Here is a 14,961-nt window from a genome sequence, read left to right as displayed (position 1 = left end):
AATCTGAATAAAATAACATCAGAGTACATTTGGCAACAGAAGAAACCCAGGATTAAATTTAAACTTTTGCAAGACGTAAAAGAAAGAGGAGGATTCGGAGTATTAGAATGGGAATTATACCATGAAGCAGCAACACTAACCTGGGTAAAAGAATGGATTGATTTAAAAAATAATAGATTGTTAACACTTGAGGGCCATAATTTGCATTTAGGATGGCATGCCTTCCTCTGGTACGGGAAACAGGTAGCACATCAATATTTCCAAAGACACTTCATCAGACAGGCATTATTAGAAACATGGAATAAATGTAAGAGGAAAATTTATAGCAACACTAGAAGCAGTAGTGCATCCCAATCTTATTAATAATAAAAAAAACAAGTCACCTATAAAGATATACTAGATAAAGAAGGGAGATTAAGATCAAGGCAAGATTTAAAAGAACGGGATAGATCTGGAATGGTGGTCTTACCTCCAAATCCAATCACGCTACTCAAAAGATATGAGAGAGTGGGGTATTAGTGAGGAGTTGATATATTTTGGGGGACAAATGATATATTGATAAAGATGATTTACAGATCTTATTCAAATACAAGATGGAAGAAGAGCAGGTCAAGGAGATAAAGGTTGCATGGGCAATAAACTTTGGTTATAATATACATTTGGACAGATGGCAAAAGAACAGGAAAATAACATTATCAATACCGTATAAGGAAAACCTATATAAGATGTTTTATAGGTGGCACCTTCTGACTGCAAGAATTGCCAAATTGTTTAGAAATTCATTGCCAAACTGCTGGAAATGTAACCAAGAAACAGGCCCATATTACCATATGTGGTGGTCGTGCCAAAACGCCAAAATATACTGGTAGAATATCCTAAAGTGGTTGACAGAGATAACTGAAGAGGAATTAGAATTCACACCGGAACTATTTATCTTGGGAATTATAAACAAGAAATGCAACAAGGGGCTTATCTTTTTAACTGTATACATCAACACGGCAGCAATAATGGTCTTTGCCCAAAATTGGAAAAACAGGGAAACTCCACATGAAGAGGAAATAATTAGGAAAATCTTGATCTGCGCAGAAAGGGATAAATTGATGTAGGAATTGGAGAATAAAGATGAATCAGAATATTATAAGATCTGGGATAAATTTTATCAATGGTTGGAATGTAAAAGGGAAAGCTGAAAATAGGCATGAGCCAAGATTCATAGAATGGAGACTAGAATTGTGTATGAAATGATAAATGTGAGAATGTACAAGATAAACATAAACCAACATGGCTGGAAATAGATTTTTTCTTTTTTGTAAATACGGTATGGATCAAATGTTTAAAAAAACAATGTATAATTGAATATCTTAGCATGTATGGCATAGATTCTGCTAGGATGATTTAAACTGTGTCCAACATTTTAATTTATGTTTAATAAAAAACTTTTTAATTGAAAAAAAGAACATTTAGAATTGAGGCCAAACAGTTCAATCTTAGTTTCATCAGACCAGAAAAACTTGTTCCTCACCATCAGAGAGTCTTTCAAGTGCTTTTTTGCAAACTCCAAGTGGGCTTTCATGTGTTTTGCACTGAGGAGAGGCTTCCAACTAGCCACTCTGTCATAAAACCCAGATTGGTGGAGAACAGATATACTTTGTGGCATGCCCTAAGATCCCCTTTGCATAAACACTTGCAAAACTCTTTTGTAACACACCTATCATCTCCATTGAGTGCCTCAATGAATTATTTTCGACCCAGAGGTGCAATCCACTTCCTGGTTCTGGCAGGAATTCCTAAAGCTACTAGGAACCACCCAAGGACTGGTGCCTGTGAATGTACGAAGAGTATCTTGGAACAATATATCAGATGTTATATTAATTACCAATAGGATAATTGGTCAGACTTCGTCCCCTTTTCAAAAGTAGCTTGCAACAATTCTATACACAGCAGTATTGATTTTACGCCTTTTCATGTTGCCACCAGCCAGGATTTTGTTGCTATATTGGAACTCCCGCAACAGTCACTGCAGTGTGCATCTCTGGCTGAGTAGGGAAAACAATTGCAAACTACTTGTCTTGTAGTATGGAAAGTGTTAAAAATGCTGACAAAAAGAGGTCTCCACAGAACAACTACAACATTCGACAGGAAGTATACCTTTCCACCAAGTACCTATACTCTAGGCAACCTTCGAAGAAACAGTGTGTGTGTGTCTGTGTGAGAAATATATAGGCCTTTCCCATTAGCAAGAGTTATTAACCCAGTAACTGTTGAGCTTAAGCTATAAAAGAACATTAGAAAGATAGCATCTTGTGTTCCACTGTAGTCTGATTAAACCAGCCAAAACCTCTCCATTACAGCCACCAGCTGAAGCTCCCCCTCCTTCTGAACTCATTGAAGTCAAACATCACTTTAAAGTAAAGGAAATCCTAGACACTCACTGACAACCAAGCTCACACAGTAGCAAGGACTAGATAAACTACTAGACACTAAAGTTCTCTCCAGAGCAAGACTACTATCAGACCATACATGTTGAAGAGAGCACGAACCCAAGGGTCATTCATCTATATATTGACAAATGCATACTCAAGCAGTTTCTTTTCAGGGAACTCTGTTGGGAAACAGTTCCATGGAGGGCACAACAAATATTGCAATAAAGGCTTTCGTTAAGTCACTTTACATAGACCTGAACACCTAGGAAATGCTGGAACAAAATCACTGTACCTGGCAAGGGTTGTCAAGCTTACAAAATAAGGGACACCTTAAAAGCACAACAAGCATGAGTGGTACAAATCTAGAGCCATCAGTGTAATAACTGCAATCTATATGCATATCTGCCCAACATGCCCTGACATTCCATGCCTGAATTGGCCTGACTAAAGAGCTGTGTATTTTGTAAATAAGCTACATAAGCATGGTGCCCTCAATGTAGGTAATTTCATATAGATAGATTAGATTAATTGATTGATAGATAATACACACACACACACACACACACACATCTGTCTGTCTGTCTGTCTGTCTGTCTGTCTGTCTCTATCTATCTATCTATCTATCTATCTATCTATCATCTATCTATCTATCTATCTATCTATCTATCTATCTATCTATCTATCTATCTATCTATCATCTATCTATGATTTGTTTCCTTTCACATTTAGAACTACCGTTTCTCTCAATTCAGTTCCAACAGAAGCTTCTTTCTTATTTTGAGGAATTTTTACAATAAACAAATGTATTGGCACATTCATTCACCTTACATTTTGCGTAAGCTAATCAAAAGCCTTGTGGTCAACTAACAAGACAAACCTCTTTCTTGTATCTGGTCTCTGCAGTATAGTTATACTTTGCGGGGAGGCGGAACCGGAATGTCCTAGATGGTTCCGCCCCAGGCGCCTGATGGAACCTGATAGGTTCCAGATGGAGCTTGGGCCACTTCCTGTAGTCCGGACCCGCTCCCGGATGGAGGACCTGGTGGCCGCATGGAATAGTGCGGCTGCCGGGGCCTTAGACCGGGTTGCGCCTTTGCGGCCTCTCCTGCAGCAGCGATCCACCCAGGCCCCTTGGTTTACCGAGGAGCTGAGGGTGATGAAGCGCCACAAGAGACGCCTAGAGAGTAGATGGAGATCTTCACGCTCTGAATCTGACCGAACACAGGTAAGAGCCTATTTACGGACCTACCTTGTGGCATTAAGAGCGGCCAAGCGTCGATATTGTGCTGCTCTTATTGCATCCGCAGACAACCGCCCTGCTGCCCTGTTTCGGGTGACCTGCTCCCTCCTTCTACAGAGGCCGCGGGAAGCCCCCTTGCAGGGTAGAGCAGAGGAATTTGGGGTATATCTGCAGGACAAAATCGCTCAGATCCGCAGTGAATGGGTCTCCTGCAGTGGTCTAGGAGGGACGCCAAAGGCGAGTCTTGAGGGACCATTCTGGGAGGAGTTTGACTTTGTTGCTGCCGAAGATATGGACAGGTTGCGTGGGCGACTGCGAGCCACTACATGTTTATTGGACCCGTGTCCCTCCTGGCTTGTACTGGCATCCTGGGAGGTCACACGAGGCTGGCTCCAGGAGTTAGTCAACGCTTCCTTGAGAGAGGGGTTCTTGCCATCCGTCCTAAAAGAGGCGGTGGTGAGGCCCCTACTCAAGAAGCCTTCCCTGGATCCAGCTATATTAGCTAACTATCGTCCTGTCTCCAACCTTTGCTTTTTGGCAAAGGTTGTAAAGAGTGTGGTGGCACAACAGTTCCCATGCCACTTGGATGAAATTGATTATCTAGACCCGCGCCAGTCCGGTTTCCGGCCCGGCCACAGCACGGAGACGGCTCTGGTTGCGTTGGTGGATGATCTCTGGAGGGCCAGAGATGGGGGTTGCTCCTCCATCCTGGTCCTATTAGACCTCTCGGCTGCTTTTGATACCATCGACCATGGTATCCTATTGCGTCGTCTAGAGGGGTTGGGGGTGAGGGGTACCGTTTTGCGGTGGTTCTCCTCCTACCTCTCTGGCCGAGCGCAATGTGTGCTGACGGGGGGGGCAGAGGTCGACCCTGAGGCCGCTCACTTGTGGGGTGCCGCAGGGGTCGGTCCTCTCGCCTCTCCTGTTCAACACATATATGAAGCCGCTGGGCGAGATCATTCGTGGTTTCGGGGTCAAGTACCATCTGTACGCTGATGACACTCAGCTGTACATATCTACCCCAAACCACCCCAACGAGGCCGTCGAAATGATGTCCCAGTGCCTGGAGGCCGTAAGGGTCTGGATGGGCAGTAACAGACTCAAGCTCAACCCCTCCAAGACGGAGTGGCTGTGGTTACCGGTGCCCCAGTTCAACCAGTGGGTTCCATCACTGGCCATCGGGGGCGAACAGCTGGCCCCCGTGGAGCGGGCACACAATTTGGGCGTCCTCCTGGATGCCCGGCTGTCAATGGATGACCATGTGACGACCGTGACTAGGGGGGCGTTCCACCAGGTTCGCCTGGTGCGCCAATTGCGTCCCCTATTGGACCGGAGCGCCCTGCACACAGTCACCCATGCGCTAGTGATGTCCCGATTGCAATGCTCTCTACATGGGGCTTCCCTTGAGATGCACCCAAAGGCTGCAGTTGGTCCAGAATGCGGCTGCGCAGGCAATTATGGGAGGTACAAGATACTCTCATGTAACACCTCTCCTGCGCGGCCTGCACTGGCTACCTGTGGCTTTTCGGGTGCGTTTCAAGGTGTTGACTATCATCTTTAAAGCGCTCCATGGCACAGGACCTAGCTACTTGCGGGATCACATCCTGCCTCATACATCCCTGCAACCGATTCGCTCTCACAGAGAGGGACTCCTCCGGGTGCCGTCCACTAGGCAGTGCCAGCGGGCGACGCCCAGGAGCAGGGCCTTCTCTGTGATGGGCCCGACCCTCTGGAATGACCTCCCCCCCCCGATATTAGAATAACTACTGATCTCCGCTCCTTCCGTAAGAAACTCAAGACCCACCTGTTCAACTTAGCTGGCCTGGCCTAACTGTAGTTTTGTGTCCCTCTAGCCCAGTGGTCGGCAAGCCGCGGCTCGCGAGCCACATGCGGCTCTTTACACATTTTAATGCAGCTCTTCTGTGTGCCGGGCGCCCGCTCCCCTCCCTCCTCTCGGGCACTTCAAAACAAGCTCCCCCTTCCCTTTTTTCTTTTCGACCCACAATGATTAGGGAGGATCCTGAAGTCGGGCGGGGACAAGAAGCGAGGATGCAGAAAAAGAAACGGAGGCTAAGGAGCTTCCCCCCGCCCCCTCCCAGCAAAAATCTAACAGGGGAGCCGGGCGGACAGCTAATTTGCTACTGCCCGCCTGGCTCCCCGGTTAGATTTTTGCTGGGAGGGGGCGGGGGGAAGCTCCTTAGCCTCCGTTTCTTTTTCTGCCTCCTCGCTTCTCGTCCCCGCCCGACTTCAGGATCCTCCCTAATCATTGTGGGTTGAAAAGAAAAAAGGGAAAGGGACGCTTAAAGGTTCAAACAGTAGAGCAAACGCTTCAGAGGCAACAGTTTTCACGGGGAATTAGAACAGAGAGCCCTGGAGTTTCGCTGCCCACCTGGTCAGACCTCGCTTTCCTCGCATGATTGGCTAATTTGCTACTGCCCGGCTCCCCGGTTAGATTTTTGCTGGGAGGGGGCGGGGGGGAAGCTCCTTGGCCTCCGTCTCTTTTTCTCCCTCTTCGCTTCTTGAGGCTTCACCAATGGGGGAGCAAGGCCCAGCACCAGGCTTTGGGCTAACACAGGGGTCTGCAAAGTTGGCTGTTTTAAGACTGGTGGACTTCAATTCTCAGAATTCTGGGAGTTGAAGTCCACCAGTCTTAAGAGCCAATTTTGCAGATCCCTGGGCTAATATGATTGATGCCCTTGGTGGACTTCAATTCTCAGAATTCTGGGAGTTGAAGTCCACAAGTCTTCAAGCTGTCAGGTTTGAAGACCCCTGGTTTTTTTTTCTAAAGGGTTAGGGGTGCAAGGATCTTGTAACTTGACAGCTTTAAGACTTGCATGCTTCAAATGCCAGAGTTTATTGAAACTAAAAACAGTGTACCATCCTATGTATTTTCGGTTTTAAAAATGTGGCTCTCAAAATAAATTTCAATCGTGGTTTTGGCGAGATTTGGCTCAGTTGAAAAAAAAGGTTGCCCACCACTGCTCTAGCCTGTTTTTAAAATGTTTAGGGGTAGGTTTTTAGGTTGTTTTAATTTTTAACTATACTGTACAGCCTATTATTTAATCTGTTTTTATGGGTTTCTAAAAATATTTAATTTTTGTATATTGTTTTTACTGTGGTCTGTACACTGCCCCGAGTCCCTTTGGGGAGAGGGGGCGGTCTATAAATTTAATAAAATTAAATAAATTAAATTAAAATTATGAGCATATGTTCCTTTGTCATTTCTAAAATCTGTCTGTTAGATTTGGCATTTCTCTCAGAAGTTATCCTCGCTTCCTGTTTACCACAGCATAGCGTAGCGTAGCGTAGCGTAGCGTAGCGTAGCGTAGCGTAGCATAGCATAGCATAGCATAGCATAGCATATAATTCTTTATTGGCCAAGGGTGATTGGACACCAGTGACGTGCAGTCAGGTGAGGCAAGTGAGGCACAGCCTCACCACTCTCATCATGAAAAAAAAAGTAAAAGGAAAAAGCTGAGCTAGTTACTGCCTCACCGTGGATGACTCTGCTTAACTGTTAAAAAAAGCTGGAAAAGGTACGTGTGGGTTGGAGGGAGGGGGAGGAATTCAAACTTCATCCTCCTGGTGCTGTGCAGGGCTTTGGGCAAAGGCTGGAGGGAAGGACCCTGGCTCGCTTGTGCTCTCCCTCCCCAAGAGTAGTTTGATTGCAGGCAGAGCCACGTTGTGGGGCCAGTGTGTGTGCTACAGTATGGCTCTTTGCCTGGCTTCCTGCCTCCTCCTGTGGTCTCCTCACTGGTGCTCTCCCTCCCCAAGTGTAGTGACTTCCTCCCCAGGCTCCCATTCATTTCTCTCTCTCACACACACAGCTGGATAAAACTATATAAAAATCTAGCCCAGCTTCACTGATTACAAGTTTGAAAAGGCAACATGGCTCCGCCTGCAATCAAATTACACTTGGGGAGGGAGAGCACAAGCGAGCACTGAGGAGACCACAGGCGGAGGCAGGAAGCCAGGCAAAGAGTCATGCTGTAGTACACACACTTCCCCCCAGCCTCTTTCTTTTGGAAGGCTCGGATCGGCTCCCCTCCGGCTTCTCTGCCTCTCCTCTCACCCCAGCCTGCCAGCAGGAGGTGGTGGGTGGGCTTTATTGTGTTCCAGGCATTTCCCACCCAGACAGCAGGCTGCATTTGCAATGGTGGAGGTGTTTGGGAAAGGCAGCAGGGGAATGGGGGGGATGGCAGAGGAGCTGCTTTCAAGCCACTGGAAAAGATACCCAATCCAACTTTTGCGTGTATGGGGGTTTGTTTGAGAGTGAGTGAGAGAGGGAAGGGGTAGGAGAGATAGTCCAATCCAACTTCTGTGTGTGTGTGTGTGTGTGTGTGTGTTTGAGAGAGAGGGAGGAAGGGAGAGAGGGAGGAAGGAGGGGAAGGAGAAGAAAAAGAAAAAGAAAGAAGGAGCAAAGGAGAAAAACAAATGTTGTCGCTTTAAATTGGAACTGAGCATGCCTGGCTGTGGAATTCTGGGAGTTGAAGTCCACAAGTCTAAAAATATTTGAAACCCAGCACTGTGTCAGTGCCTCACCAGTCATAAACCTCACCGCACGTCACTGTTGGACACACAAGGAATTTGTCTTTGGTGCATATGGTCTCAGTGTACATAAAGAAAAATAAAATATAATATATTCATCAAGAATCATAAGATACAACATTTAGTAATAGACATCATAGTGTCAACTTGTAAAGCGTTACCATGAGTATTATCAAGTTGACATTGGAGGGAGAATTCCATGCATACCTTCAGCCAGAGTCGGATCTCATATTTCTATAGCCAGTGTGTGGGGTGCAAAGTTCACAGTCTGCTGCAGCACTTTGTTGGTGGTTATGATTTATGACACAGACTGAGGGGAGGGGAGATAGGGATAAAGTGCAAAGATCATTAATCAGAAATTTAGTTTCGGCTCTGCAGAAGGACGTGCCAAAATGTTGATCCTAATAAATTACTGAATTTCTTTTGAACTTTGTCTCAAGGCTCATAAATTAATTAGGTCATCTTTTGGAAACTTCACACATAGGTTACTGATAAGCAATCAAATCATACTAGGAAACAAATAAAACAATATAAATTGTAAAGATACAATCAACATGGTTATAGTCATACGTGGGAAGAGATAGGTACTAGGAAAGATGGGAAGAATAATAGTAATACAGTCTTAGTAAATAATTTGACAGTGTTGTGGGAATTAGTCGTTTAGCAAAATAATGGCATTCGGGAGAAAACTGTCCTCGTGTCTAGTTGTTCTGGTGTGCAGTGTCCTATAGTGTCGTTTTGAGGGTAGAAGTTGAAACAACTTATGTCCAGGATGTGAGGGGTTTGTAGACATTTTCACAGCCCTCTTTTTGAGTCGTGCCATATACAGGTCCTCAATGGAAGGCATGTTGGTAGCAATTGTTTTTTCTGAATTTCTGATTATCTGTTGAAGTCTGTGTCTGTCCTGTTTGGTGCAGAGCCAAACCAGACAGTTATAGAGGTGCAGATGACAGACTCAATAATTCCTCTGTAGAATAGAATCAGCAGCTCTTTGGGCAGTTTGAGCTTTCTGAGTTGGTGCAGGAAGAACATTCTTTATTGTCCTTTTTTAATGTTTTTTGATGTTCCATTTTAAGTCTTGAGATATGATGGAACCTAGAAATTTGAAGGTCTCTACTATTGATACTGTATTGTCTATTATTGTAAAAGGTAGAAGTAGAGGAGGGTTTCTCCTAAAATCTAGTACCATTTCTATGGTTTTGAGTGTATTTAGTTCAAGATTGTTCTGGTTGCACCACAGGGCTAGTTGTTCAATCTCCCATTTGTATGCAGTTTCATCATTGTCTCAAATGAGACCAATCACTGTTGTATCATCTGCAAACTTCAGTAGTTTAATAGATGAATCATTTGAGATGCAGTCATTGGTATATAGAGAAAAGTGGAAAGAGCACATAGCCCTGGGGGGCTCCTGTGCTAATTGTACAGGTATCTGATGTGATTTTGCCTAGCTTCACCTGCTGCTTCCTGTTTGTTAGGAAACTTGTGATCCACTGACAAGTGTGTTCAGGTACCGCTAGCTGATTTAGTTTAATTAGAAGAATGTCCGGGCTGATGGTATTTAATGCTGAACTAAAGTCTACAAAGAGGACCCTTGAGTCTTTGGAGATTGAAGATGTTGTAGGATGTAGTGCAGAGCCATATTAACAGCATCATCTGTCAATCTATTTGCTCGGTAACCAAATTGCAAAGGCTCTAACAGTGGATCCGTGAATGGTTTTCAGTGGGGCCAGCACTAGCCTTTCAAAGGTTTTCATAACTATAGATGTTAGAGCAACCGGTTTGAAATCATTTAGTTCCTTGATGGAGGGATTCTTCAGCATTGGGATGATAGTAGAATATTTGAAGCAAAAAGAAAAATAGCACATCTCTAGTGATTTATTAAAGATGCGGGTGAAGATGTGGGCCAGTTGGTCAGCACAAGCTTTTAAGCAAGAAGGATGCAAAAGTCCAAATATACAGTCATCTGTCTTACACACAAATCTTCCTGATTTGCTTTAGGGTCTTTAAATTGTCTGGAATGCAGGGGTTCTCCTAGTACATTCTCATCATAGTGGATCTTAAATTGATTAAATAATGCTTGATCATTTGGTCCCATCCTAGCGTTTAATCCCCCCTATAATTATTGCTGCTGTGGGGCATTTGTCTGAGCAGCCAAGAATAAAAACTTCTATGCTGTCCCAAATCTTGTTGATCAAATTATTCTTATTAAGTGGAGGAATATAGATATTAAAAAGCAAAATCTCCATCTGTTTAAATAAAATTAAGGTAATCACAACTCATGGCCGGAAAGGTGGCAGTGATAAACATTTAAATTGCAAGGATGTATTAACTAATGTCACAATACCCCCTTTAGGTCTCCTACACACCTTGCTTGGGACAGCCGGGATTGAGTTAACCCAATAACCATCTAACTGTATCTCTGCAGAGGCCCATGTTTCCTGTAAAAAGAGGATGTCAGATTGTGATATATAGTCAAAAAAGAGTTGGTCTTTTGATGGAACAGAATATATTCAAGGTTATAAGGGAAAGTGGATCATCTTTTGCAGCTCATCAGGAAACTTGATTTATACAAAGGGAAGTTGTTGGGTTGTTGCAATAGATTGAGGTGTCATCACACAGAGAATTAGCCTTCTCTAAATTCTCGTGGCCTTCAGGCAGCATGACAGCATTTGTGTGGGCCACGCCGTCCTGGCCATCAATGGCGCCGATGTGCACAGGCGCCTGACCGCCAACGGGAAGGACATTCATGAGTTCCTGGGCAACCCAGCCAACTACCTGGTGGCCATCTGCTTCAGCCGCCTGCAGCTCTCCTCCAACAAGAAGCTGCTGCTGGCCTCCATGTTCCACTCACTCTTCTCCATTGGGTTGCAGCTCTCCCCCCGAGCAGGGCAGCTCCGTCATCGAGATGCTAGAGACAGACACCTTCAAGCTGCACTGCTTCCAGACGCTGACAGGGATGAAGTTCATGGTGCTGGCCAACCCGCGACAGTCCAGCATCGAGGCTCTGCTGCGCAAGATCTATGAGATCTACTTGGACTTCACCCTGAAAAACCCCTTCTACTCTCTGGAGATGCCCATCAGATGTGAGCTATTTGATCAAAACTTGAAACTTGCCCTGGAGGTGGCAGAGAAGGCAGGCCCCTTTGTCCCAGGGTTATAGGATGAAGTTCTTCCACTTCAGTTGCCCAACGGACTGTTTGGATCTTGGGACCTGAAAGGCTTCCCAGCAATTCCAGAGTCAGCCCTCTACCTGTCCTTGTTTGGACAACCGATGCTGCTGAAAGTTAGAAGGAAACCTTGTTGGCTACATGTATTTATTTAGTTTATGATTGGCACTTTGTTTATTGCATGCAGAAATAAAATATTCTTTAAAAAAGATTATATAGTTACAAGCTGAAATGCTGGTGATATGAGAAAGCATCAAGCTAAAGGCTACTTAGTCTGGCTGGAAATCAACACCTTTCTTCATGGCAGCATAACACCTTTCTCCATGGCCAACATGGTCTGGCTGGGAAGTAACACCCTTTTTCATGGTAACATAGTCAGGGTCATTAGACACTACAAAGGCACTGAGAGAGGCCCTAGCCTCCTATGTGGAGTGTACAGACTTCTTTGAGAGTTCAGAGGAGAGTGATCTGGCTGAAGGTACCCTGCTAACCTCCAACAAAGAGCAACTTCCCACATCTCCAGCTATTACTTGAGCAGTAACAGTCATAAGAGGAACAGGAGTAGCCTTTGGTCCAATGGTAGATACACACCACTTGACCACAGTAATAATGATGCATGAAAGAAACACCATGGCCAAAAGGGATATCAGGAAAAGTAAGATCTTCCCTCCTAAACCGGAAGACATCCCACTGAACACTCCCAAGAACCCTTCCTCAGTGAAGGATCCATAAGGGGTGATGCGACCTGTTTTATAGTCTACTACAGCCTGACAAAGTTTATTGATGTTGTTAAACAAACTGTGATTTTCATTGGGTATATATACACAGCAAGAGGATCCTATGAGTTTGCAGACCCCACCCTCTTTAGCAAGTATTATGTCAAGAGCCAATCTGTTTTGTAAAACAGTAGTTCTTGTTGCATAAATTTCAGCTCCACTATTTCCAATCCTACAGCGGTGGCATTAGCAGTGAATTTGAGAAGCAAAGAGAATCTTTTGCATTGTTCCCACAGCATGTTGATATCTAATTGAGGGATAAGTTGGCCAAAAAACCGATTCCACCCACTGGTCAGAGATGTGGCATTAATCAAGATGTCACACTTGTGCTGGGGAGAGGGAAGGGGCAACTCAGATCCCTGAAGGTTCTGAGATTCCATCACAGGCAAAAGGCTGGGAAATATGGCACCCACATAGCATCTGCCCCTCCATCCAGGGGGAAGCTTACAATATACTGTGTGACCACAAATAAAGTATGACCCTTGTGGAGCAGTAATACCAAATATAAAATTTGAAGGTGCAAAGGTGAAAACTTCCTCAACTGTTGCTTGGTCCCATGTTTGTGCTACAGGCTTAAGATATGGAGGTAGTGGGTTGCCTGTACTTCGTCTCATGGTAACCTTTTTCCCACAGATCTCAAATGTGCACTCAGTAGAGTTGAAACTATAACAAAGTGCGCTAATATGTGGTCCCTGTGGCCACCCCTGGATTTTCCTGCTCTGAAGAGGATACATCCCTGCATTTATAGATATCCTATTGTGCAACAACCAATGATCAAAACAAGGATATTTGTGCCATGGGGAATATGCACAGGAGTCCCCCTCAGAAGGGATGCACCACTTGGTATTACACAAGTGTTGTGGCCCAGCAGGAGCCATTGGAGTTGCCACCAGACTCCGACAGCGAGGGTCCCTCTGAGTCAGCTCAGGAGGATGTGGAGGACCCTGGACAGAGGCTGGTTGGCCACCAGGGGGTGCCTGAGGCATGGAGCAGTGGTGAAAGCCAAAGGAAGGGGGCTCCTGATGTCATGCCTTGGAGCAGTGGGGAGGAGTCACAGGACAGTGAGTCAGACATCAGCAGTGAGCTATTAGATGCTCGTTACCGGCGTGCTACCCGGCGTAAGGAGCAATTGAGCAGGAGGTAATTGCTCTCAGCTGCTGATCATTAGACTCCTCTCCAGACTATAAAGGGACTGCTTGTGGACACACCCTTTGCAGGAATCAACTGATCATTGGAGTTGGAGAAGCTCAGATCTGTGTCGTACTTTGGCAGGCTGGATTGCTGCCAAAGGGTTTACCTGGATTGCTGCCCAGAGTGCTATCTTGACCTTGGCAGGCTGGATTGCTGCCAAGGTGGAACCTGTATGTCAATAAACATCTGGAAGAGACTTTGTGTCGGAGTGACTTGGTATACCAGAGCGAGGGGGGGTCAGAACAGATTGATTCCTGCCCCAAACAAAACTCCATTAAGTTGCAATGGAGCACCTCCAGGCTGAGAATGCCCAGTTGGCTCAACAGATTGCTTTGCTGGCTGGTCAGGTCTCTCAGCTCCAGGGGCTTGCTAACCCGCCCCCCAGCCAAGGAGGAAATGCCCAGTGGCTACACCAGACAAGATCGATGGCAAACAAGCGATGTTTGCAGCGTTCTTGGGACAATGCCAGCTGTTTATCAGCTTGAGAGCGGAGGACTTTCCCACCGACCGGACGAAGGTGAGATTTATTATCAGCTTGCTCTCAGGCACAGCAGCTCGGTGGGCCATTCCGTTGCTCTCTCAGCCAAGTCCTCTGCTGGACGATTTCCAGGATTTTTGTAACCATCTCAGGCTGATGTTTGAGGATCCCATTAAGGAGGAAACAGCCACCAGACTCCTTAAGTCTTTGCAACAGGGACGTGGCTCTTTGCAGGATTATGTCAGTGAATTCTGGCTTCTTAGTCAGGACTCAGCCTGGAATGAGCCTACCCTCATGGACACTTTTCAGGACGGGCTGTCAGATGACCTGCAGGATGAGCTGGTGAGGGTGGACAGGCCACCGACGTTCAACGCGTTGGTCCACTTGTGCCTCCGGATAGACGCCCGGCTGCAGAGGCGGAGGCCTCGCCGCGTGTCCCAGGAGACCAGTAGGGTACCGGTCCCTCAAGAGACTGCAGTTGCACGGAAGGAGCCCATGGAGTTGGGTGCTGCCAAACCCCGCTTGTTGCGCACGGAGATGGACAGACGGCGTGCAGGGGGGTTGTGTTTCTACTGTGGGGATCTTGGACACTTGGCTTTGGTTTGCCCCCAAAAGGGTAGGGGGGCTGTGCATACTGCGGCCTCCCCTCAGCAACGTGTCGGGAAACGGGCGGGGCCCAATCTGAGGAAGTCCTTAGGTCTGGCGCAAGCCGAAACCGAGGTGGAGGGGTCTCCAAGGCACATGATTTTAGCAGCGCACATTCTCTTGTTGGGTAGTCCGCACATGCCTTGTCGATTCCGGGGCTACCACGGAATTCCGGCCCATGCCTTGGTCGATTCCGGGGCTACCACGAACTTTATGGATGGGGCGTTTGCGACAAAATACAATGTCCCTCTGTGTCCGGTGGACCCACCAATGCGTCTTGAGACCATTGATGGCCGGGTGCTTCTGTCTGGGCCTATCAAGGCCGCCATGCAGCCTTTGTGCCTGATCCTCGGGGAGCATGAGGAGGCCATCCAATTTTATGTGACTTCGGGTCTGCATTTCCCCGTGGTGTTGGGCTTGGCTTGGCTGCGGGCGCATGACCCTCAGATCTACTGGTCAAAGAATCGGATCTCATTCCCGTCCTTGCAATGCG

The 14,961-nt window shown here is 46.2% G+C and overlaps 1 pseudogene across 1 annotated transcript; it reads left to right on the top strand.

Moving 5' to 3' along the window:
• Positions 1–10,848: 10,848 nt before the first annotated feature.
• On the top strand, positions 10,849–11,430 carry LOC309394385 (trafficking protein particle complex subunit 4-like; annotated as a pseudogene). The gene has a single exon. The product of its transcript is annotated as a trafficking protein particle complex subunit 4-like (transcript).
• The last annotated feature ends 3,531 nt before the right edge of the window (positions 11,431–14,961 follow it).

This window comes from Natrix helvetica (assembly GCF_964273705.1).
Source record: "Natrix helvetica genome assembly, chromosome: 1".
In the NCBI taxonomy this organism is placed as follows: Eukaryota; Metazoa; Chordata; class Lepidosauria; order Squamata; family Natricidae; genus Natrix; species Natrix helvetica.
This window is presented reverse-complemented; position numbering and strand designations above follow the sequence as displayed.